Raw genomic sequence first — 7,421 nt, forward strand, 5'->3', positions numbered from 1 at the left:
ATTTACATATAATGATATTATTATATAATTATTTTCAAAGCAAAACCCCTCAATTTGCTTGGGCCTTGGGTTATTTATCTATATTTGTGTAATTGATAAAGTTATGTTTAATTCCTTGTAAAGTAGGAATAAAAATGTTTATAAAAATGTTCTCTATTTTGAAAGGCCAGTGTCAGTGAAGATGGTGTGGTCACTGGAATCCTGGTGTTTGTGGGAAATGTGAAGGAGCTTCTCCCAGGATTCTACAACAGTGTTGTCCTGATGACTGAGGTAATTCATCTTGGGTGATGCAGTTGCGGTCAAAAGTTTACTTACACCTTGCAGAATAAACTGCTTCATCAGGGAAGTACTAAATAAAGAAACAAATACAATGCTAATTTGTATGATTTGTTTGTTTTATAATAAAGTTATGATTATGTAAACTTTAGAATTACATAATCATATTTCTACTCTAAATTGTTTTTTGAAATATAAACATTTAAATTGTAGCTGTCATAAATTATGTATTCAAACATTAAATACATAAATTAATTATAAAAAAAAATATTTAAAATAAAATTATAATGAATATGTAACGTGGTGCATATAATTAGCAGAATGCTCCTCTCTATAGCTGACTAATGAGTTTATGCTGAATATGATTTTTCTGAAGTAAATGTGATGTTACGTGACATTGTTTACAAGCTGTTTCATTGACGTCTTTCCACGCGTTGAAACACTGATTGAGCGATTAAATGTGACAACTTATGGGTCAGTTGTACTGTATGTTGTAACATACCTTCAGATGTTCATTCATATTTATTTCACACTGTAACTGGTATTAAAGTGGAGGAAATTATCAGTACACAGTAAACATCTTGGCCACAGGCTTCAATCACTATCAGCAACTCTTTGCCTTTAGGGAATACCAAATGGGTTTTTATTATTTTCAAACCTACAAAGGTGGATATAAACTTTGGAGTTCTGTATATATATCTATATCTATTGATTTCATTCGATTGAACCAATTATAATAATGGACTGACTCTTACTTCTTTTTTGTTTTTTTTTCCTCCAGGTATTTATTTTTTTTACTTTCTTGCCTCTTTGGAACATGTTCATTTATGCATACTGTGTAGAGGTGGTTCGCAGCTTCATGGACATTTAAGGTTTTCTGCCGATGAAGAGCTTCTGGGACATTGACATAAACAGCACTTTTTCATACAACTTAAAAAAAGGTGGTGATGGACAATTTTGGTTTTCTTGTTTTTGTGCCTTTGGAATTCATTGTTTTTTTGTTTGTTTTTGTTTTTTCTTTTCAAAATTACATTCACTGTAATGCTGGAGTAAGATTTTAGAAGAAACCTTTTTGTCCTGTTTAATGTTTGAGCTAGTAAGGGTTGCAGAGCTTATAAGTAACAAGGTTTACAAAAGGTCTCGCTTGTTAACATCAATTAATATATTAGATAACATTATCTAACTATGTGCATTAATGTTTTTACAGTATATATCAATATTTGTTAACATTAGGCAATAAAAATGTTTTTTTTCTCAAGTTAATAAAATGTATAGTTATTGTTCATGTTAGTTTACAGTGCATTATCTATTAACATATGCAACTTTTGATTTTAATAATGCATACGTAATATTAACTAGGATTTATAAATGCTTAAAGTATTTTTCATTCATAGTTCATGTTAACTAAAGTAGTTAACTAATAGAAAATTATTGTACAGTGTTACCCAAAGTTTTGAATCTTTTCTTTTCTTTACATTTTGTTTGTATTAATTCATGGGTGTTATCTTATTTATCATCTTATACAGAATGATTTTATCTGAAAATGTAAAAATGCAGAAAGATTGTGATGGTAGGTTTAGGTACCTTTGTATGTGATGGAGAAAATTATAGTGCATATAAGCCTCACTGACCTCCAGACTCTTTCTAAATGAGAGTTAAAGTGTTGTAATTGTTTGTGATTGTGTATAGTGTTTCTTGGGTTTTTCTTGTGCATCAACAAAAAGGTTTTTGTGCATTTGTTTTAGAGATTATTTTGTCAGTAAATGTAGAGGGTTTCAATTTGCATTTGTGTTGATTGTAATATTTTGAAATATACTAAATTGTAACTTCATTATTATATGTACAAAAAATGTAATTACAAATGTATTAAATTATATAATAGTGTACATGTAAATTACATTAAAGTATATTTAAGTTCGCATTAATTGCTTGTCAGTACATTCGGAAGTATACTTTTACCATATTTTGAAGTACATAAAAAATTGTATTAAAGTCCTACTTAAGTGCTTTAAAAAAATCACTCAGAAGTTCAACTTATTGCATTTAATATGAACTTAATCTGTGATATATTTGAAATTAATTACAAATAGAATGCACTTAAGCGGCTGAAAACATTACATTTAATTCACACTTAAGTGTATTGATATCTGATATTAAAATATATTTTAGTTCACATTAATTGCTTGTTAGTACATTGGGCAGTGCACTTCAACTATATTTTAAAGGTACTAGAAGCAATTACGAAGGTTGTCATAAAGTTGTATTAAAGTACCACTTAAGTTGTTCAAAAAAATCACTCAAAAGTTCAACTTATTGCATTTAATATTAACTTAATCTGTGATATATTTGAAATTGATTACAAATAGATTGCACTTAAGCGGATGAAACATTACATTTAATTCACACTTAAGTGTATTGATATCTGATATTAAAATATATTTTAGTTCACATTAATTGCTTGTTAGTGCATTGGGCAGTGCACTTCAACTATATTTTAAAGGTACTAGAAGCAATTACGAAGGTTGTCATAAAGTTGTATTAAAGTACCACTTAAGTTGTTCAAAAAAATCACTCTTAAGTTCAATTTATTGCATTTAATATGAACTTAATATGTGATATATTTGAAATTAAGTACAGATATAATGCACTTAAGCGATGAAAACATTACATTTAATTCACACTTAAGTGTGTTCTTTTAAAGTATATTATTTTTGCAATAAGTACACTTTATAAAAGTATACTAAAGTGCACTTTTTTTTCACAAGGGATAATGAATCAGGAGGAGTGTCATGATACATAAATTAGAGTAAGCGTAGAGTAAAGGGATTTTTGATTTTCTTGATTTATACTATTTATACTAGATTTGTACTTGATTTATAGAAGTGGCAAATTGATAATTCATGTTGTTATTTTTAATAAATAGAAATAAATATAGAACAGATTAATCAATTGCCAATAGACAATTACATTAATACATGGTTTGTCTATATTCTTAATGAATATTAGCTGGTTAGTTAAAATACTTAAAATTACATCAATTTTCATGGGGTGACTTTATGAATATCCAACCGTATTGTTGATTATAAAGGCTAAAAAGCTAAAAAACTAAAATAATTTATATTTCATTGTAGATGGATATACGACATTTTTTCTTGTCGTGCGGGAGTAGGTCTGCAAATGAGCAACAGTCAGGTGAGAATAGAACGTAGACAGCCTCTCACACACACAATACCACTGTGTTCCCAAGATTCATTTCAGTCATTGAACCCTGACATTGTTTTAATTGTCTGCCAATTTCCCTGTACATTTTATAAGAAAAAGCAGTGGTATCGTCAAAGGATAAACACAAATGTCCTGACTCCTGACATTATTGACACTCAACAAGAAATTATTAGTGTTTGTACAGTGAATGAATCAGGAGGTCTTTATTGTAAAAAAAAAAAAAAAAAAAAAAAAAAAAAAAAATCAACATTCTCTATTTTCTAGTGGTCACATCCAATAATTATTTTTTTATTACAGTGTTGTATATGGCTCAGTCAGTACTCCTACTCCCATATATGAAATACAGGGAATACAATGGAATAGTGGATTGCAGTAAGGTTAGTAGCATACCACCCTACCCTAATAGTCAAATAATATTTTTTTAATCATACCCTTATTGGGGGCTGAGCCCCCCTAAAATCAAAATCCTAGAATCGCCCCTGAAGGAGGGGGATTGTTCTTCCGCATGCGCTCATTTAAAAAACTCAGTCGACGAAAACATCCCCTGTACCACCTTTAATGTTACACACTCATATGACATTCTTCAAAAATATCATTCATTTCTGTGGAGATGGACATTTTAATAAGGATCAAATGAATGAGTTCAGCTTTGAGAATGAAACCAGCCTGTTTGTTCCTCAGTATCTTCATGTTTCACTCTGAATGTTTCTTCATGTATGTGGTGTTTGTTAAATAAACACTCTGAAAAATAATTGTATGAACTGCCGTGTAGCCTCTTTATTTCTAAAGCTCTCTAATTTAACGTGCTTAGCTTCTCTAATACTCTTTTATTATCTACCCCTGTAACGTTGGCTATCATCCACTTGTATATTTTGTACTACTGCCATCTAGAGGACAATAACAGGAACAACAACTAATGTCTTCAGTCTACAGTATAATAACAATATAATACAATATAATACTACAATATAATAATTTTGCCACTCAGTGGGCGTAACCGCAGTTGTATCGGTTGTTATGACAGCGTGAATGCCGCGAAAAACACACAAAACGCTTCCAAAACGGGAAAGAGCTTTGCGACTGACTGTACAAATAGCTTTGACACAAAACCTGAGGTATATATTTAAAAACTGCTGAAAGCTACAGAAAAAAGAAGCAAATGAATTGCTGTAATTCACAGAAATAGCTGGATTCAGAGAAACATGGATTTGCAGTTATCATTTTGTGTCAAACTGTTGGATTTTGAGGTAAAATCGCACATCTGGCCCCCCGCAAAGCACGAGATGGGGCCCCTCCCACCAGCAGTGACGTCATGTATGAAAATTTGTCATGCATGCACCTGTTGCTGTCTGTACCCCATATGCAGTTATCATTGTATTGATGCTTCCAATGTTATTATTAACATTTATATAATGTAATTTTTATATGTAGGCATGTAGGCTATATGTAAGTTTTTTTTTTTTTTTTTTTTTTAGTTGAACTAAAATCCCGGCAGGAATAATATTTTATAAACTTGCAGCCAAAGATGCTTCTGCTCCAGTTTAAAAATAGCAGGTTTCTTCAAGATTCCTTTAGAAGAAAATCGTTTTTATTAATATTAAACTTCTTAATTAGTTCAATAAATTTTAGTGTTAAACCGTTTTTTTTTTTTTACAGAAACATAAATTAAAATAGCCTGTTAGTTTAGTCAAAAACCTAAACGGAAAACGAAAATAAATTTAGTTAATTAAATAAAATGCCTTTAATAATGAACAATCGAATAAAAATTTGAAAATAAAACATTTAGCTATATAAGGAATTTTTATATACATTTTTTAATATAATTGTTTCTACTCCAATTTGTTGGTTAAATATAAACATTTAAATGATGGCGGCATACTTAACATAGCCTACATTAACGAATTCAACAACAGGTTAAGTAAAAATATGAATACGCAGTGCTGTATCTTAAATGCTATTTTAGGGTTATTTCTAGCTAACTATCCAGTTTATGGTCATTGAATGGCTTTTCTGAGGTAAATGTGGCGTTATTCTTTTATGCAGTTGAAACACTGATCGATCGATTGCTCAATAGTTTAAGACGCAATAGTTTGATACGCAATACATTTCGGGAAATTGTTCTGTATCTTTCAGCATTCTTTCTGCTGTTCATTCATGTTTAGTTGCTGCTGTAATAGTAGTAAAGAGGAAGATATTATTAGTTCAGCTTGATCCGTACTATGTCTGAGCTGAGCCTGCCCTGAGGCGCTATGGAAAAAATTGTTTTCCGTCACTGAACAATAAAAAAGTTAACTGCAAATTTATCTCTCAATTCTGACTTTTTCCCTCCTCAGAACTGCATGAAATAAAGTTGCAAATGCGTGCATAAATTATTGTGAGATATAAACTTGCAGTTCTGAGAGAAAAGCCAGTCTTTTACCCCTCAGAATTCGACTATATATCTTTCAATTCAAAAAAGTCAGAATTGTGAGATTAAAAATTGCAATTAACTTGAATTAAATTGTCCTTCAATTATTTTCGACAGAATTTAAAACTCGAGAAAGACTTTGTTTCATATTAAAGCAGAGTTTATTGTTATTATTGGATGGGTGTGCTAAAAATTTGTGTAGTTTTTTTTTCACGCATCAACAGGAAAAAAAAAGACTGAAAGATTGATCTTTAAAATACATAGCTATAGGCTATCAATAGCCTAATAATAATAAAAAAAAGAAAATCGACATATTTGTGGTTTATCCACGATGTTCACGAATTAGAACAGTCAAAACGTAAAGGAGAAGCTACAAACCTCGCTATTTCGGTCAATGATTTCAGCCCTCCAAAACTATTTCGATCGAAAACAAAAATTGCTTTCGGCCGCAAATTTTCAGTAATTTCATTCGGTGCATCAAAAGATATATGATAAACTAAATTCATGTATTTACAGTAAAATAATTAACTCTAGACTTATTGGCTAGGCTACATTTCGAGAAGATCTTCAGATTCCGGTAGCTGACCATTAGCAGAGCTGGCAATAGGATAAATATGTTTGTGCAAAATATAATAATAATAATAATAACAATAATAATAATGTCTCAGCAAAGACCAAACATGTTTATTTGTCTCAGTTCACGGCACATGTCGGCTAATACAGCGCGTCAAGGCTTGCTGTTGTCTTGGCTACCTTACAAACGGGCGATGGAAACAACGGTCAATTTTCCCCCTTTTGTGGTAATTTAGCACTATTTTCTATGGTCTTCTGCTTGCATTTTTGCTTTATTTTCATCTTCATAGTCAATTGAGTTCAGTTCTTAAAAAAGCAAAGGTTAGGCTATAGGCTATAGTAAATAGGTGAATCTGCGACGGGGCCCATCATAGGGTGGGGGCTGCGAGGGTGTCCCGTACGCCCATGGGTAAAATCATACCGTATATATTTTATTGTTATATATTGTGTTGACAACTGATCAGTTAAATATTTACCATCTTATATTCTGCATAATTTGGTGTTTTTAAATAAACACTTACAAAAAGTTTTAGGGCTGGACAATATGAAGATATATATAACATTGATATAAGTGCTTACTCGGATTTAAACCTACCTATATTGTAGTTATATAAAATATTCACAGGCAGATTTGCTTTATATATCCCCGGCGTCGAAATCAGGCACATATATAAATGTCAGGAAACACGATTCCTAGCTGCATGTCAATGTCCATGGATTAGGTTTATTTGACAAGCTGTAAGAAGCACATTCGAGTCCAATCTTTAGTGTAATCGTTAGTTTTACTCGCGTTTTCGCAGTTTCCTCTATTAAATCCAGTCATGCAGCAGGTTCTTTTGCCACTCAGTCCAGCTGAAGGGAGCGCGTTCCGGCGGGAAAGTGACGTCGATGCTTACTCTCTATTTAGGACGAATTGACGTTCGCAAAGACCCGCCCCCTTTAG

General features: G+C 31.4%; 1 long non-coding RNA gene across 1 annotated transcript; it reads left to right on the top strand.

The window, feature by feature from the left end:
• Positions 1-2,696: 2,696 nt before the first annotated feature.
• On the top strand, positions 2,697-4,057 carry LOC125275354. The gene is made up of 2 exons (XR_007186436.1): positions 2,697-3,468; positions 3,796-4,057. It is a non-coding gene; the product is annotated as an uncharacterized LOC125275354 (long non-coding RNA).
• Positions 4,058-7,421: the final 3,364 nt, after the last annotated feature.

The sequence above is a fragment of the Megalobrama amblycephala genome, linkage group LG1 (assembly GCF_018812025.1).
Source record: "Megalobrama amblycephala isolate DHTTF-2021 linkage group LG1, ASM1881202v1, whole genome shotgun sequence".
NCBI classification, from domain to species: domain Eukaryota; kingdom Metazoa; phylum Chordata; class Actinopteri; order Cypriniformes; family Xenocyprididae; genus Megalobrama; species Megalobrama amblycephala.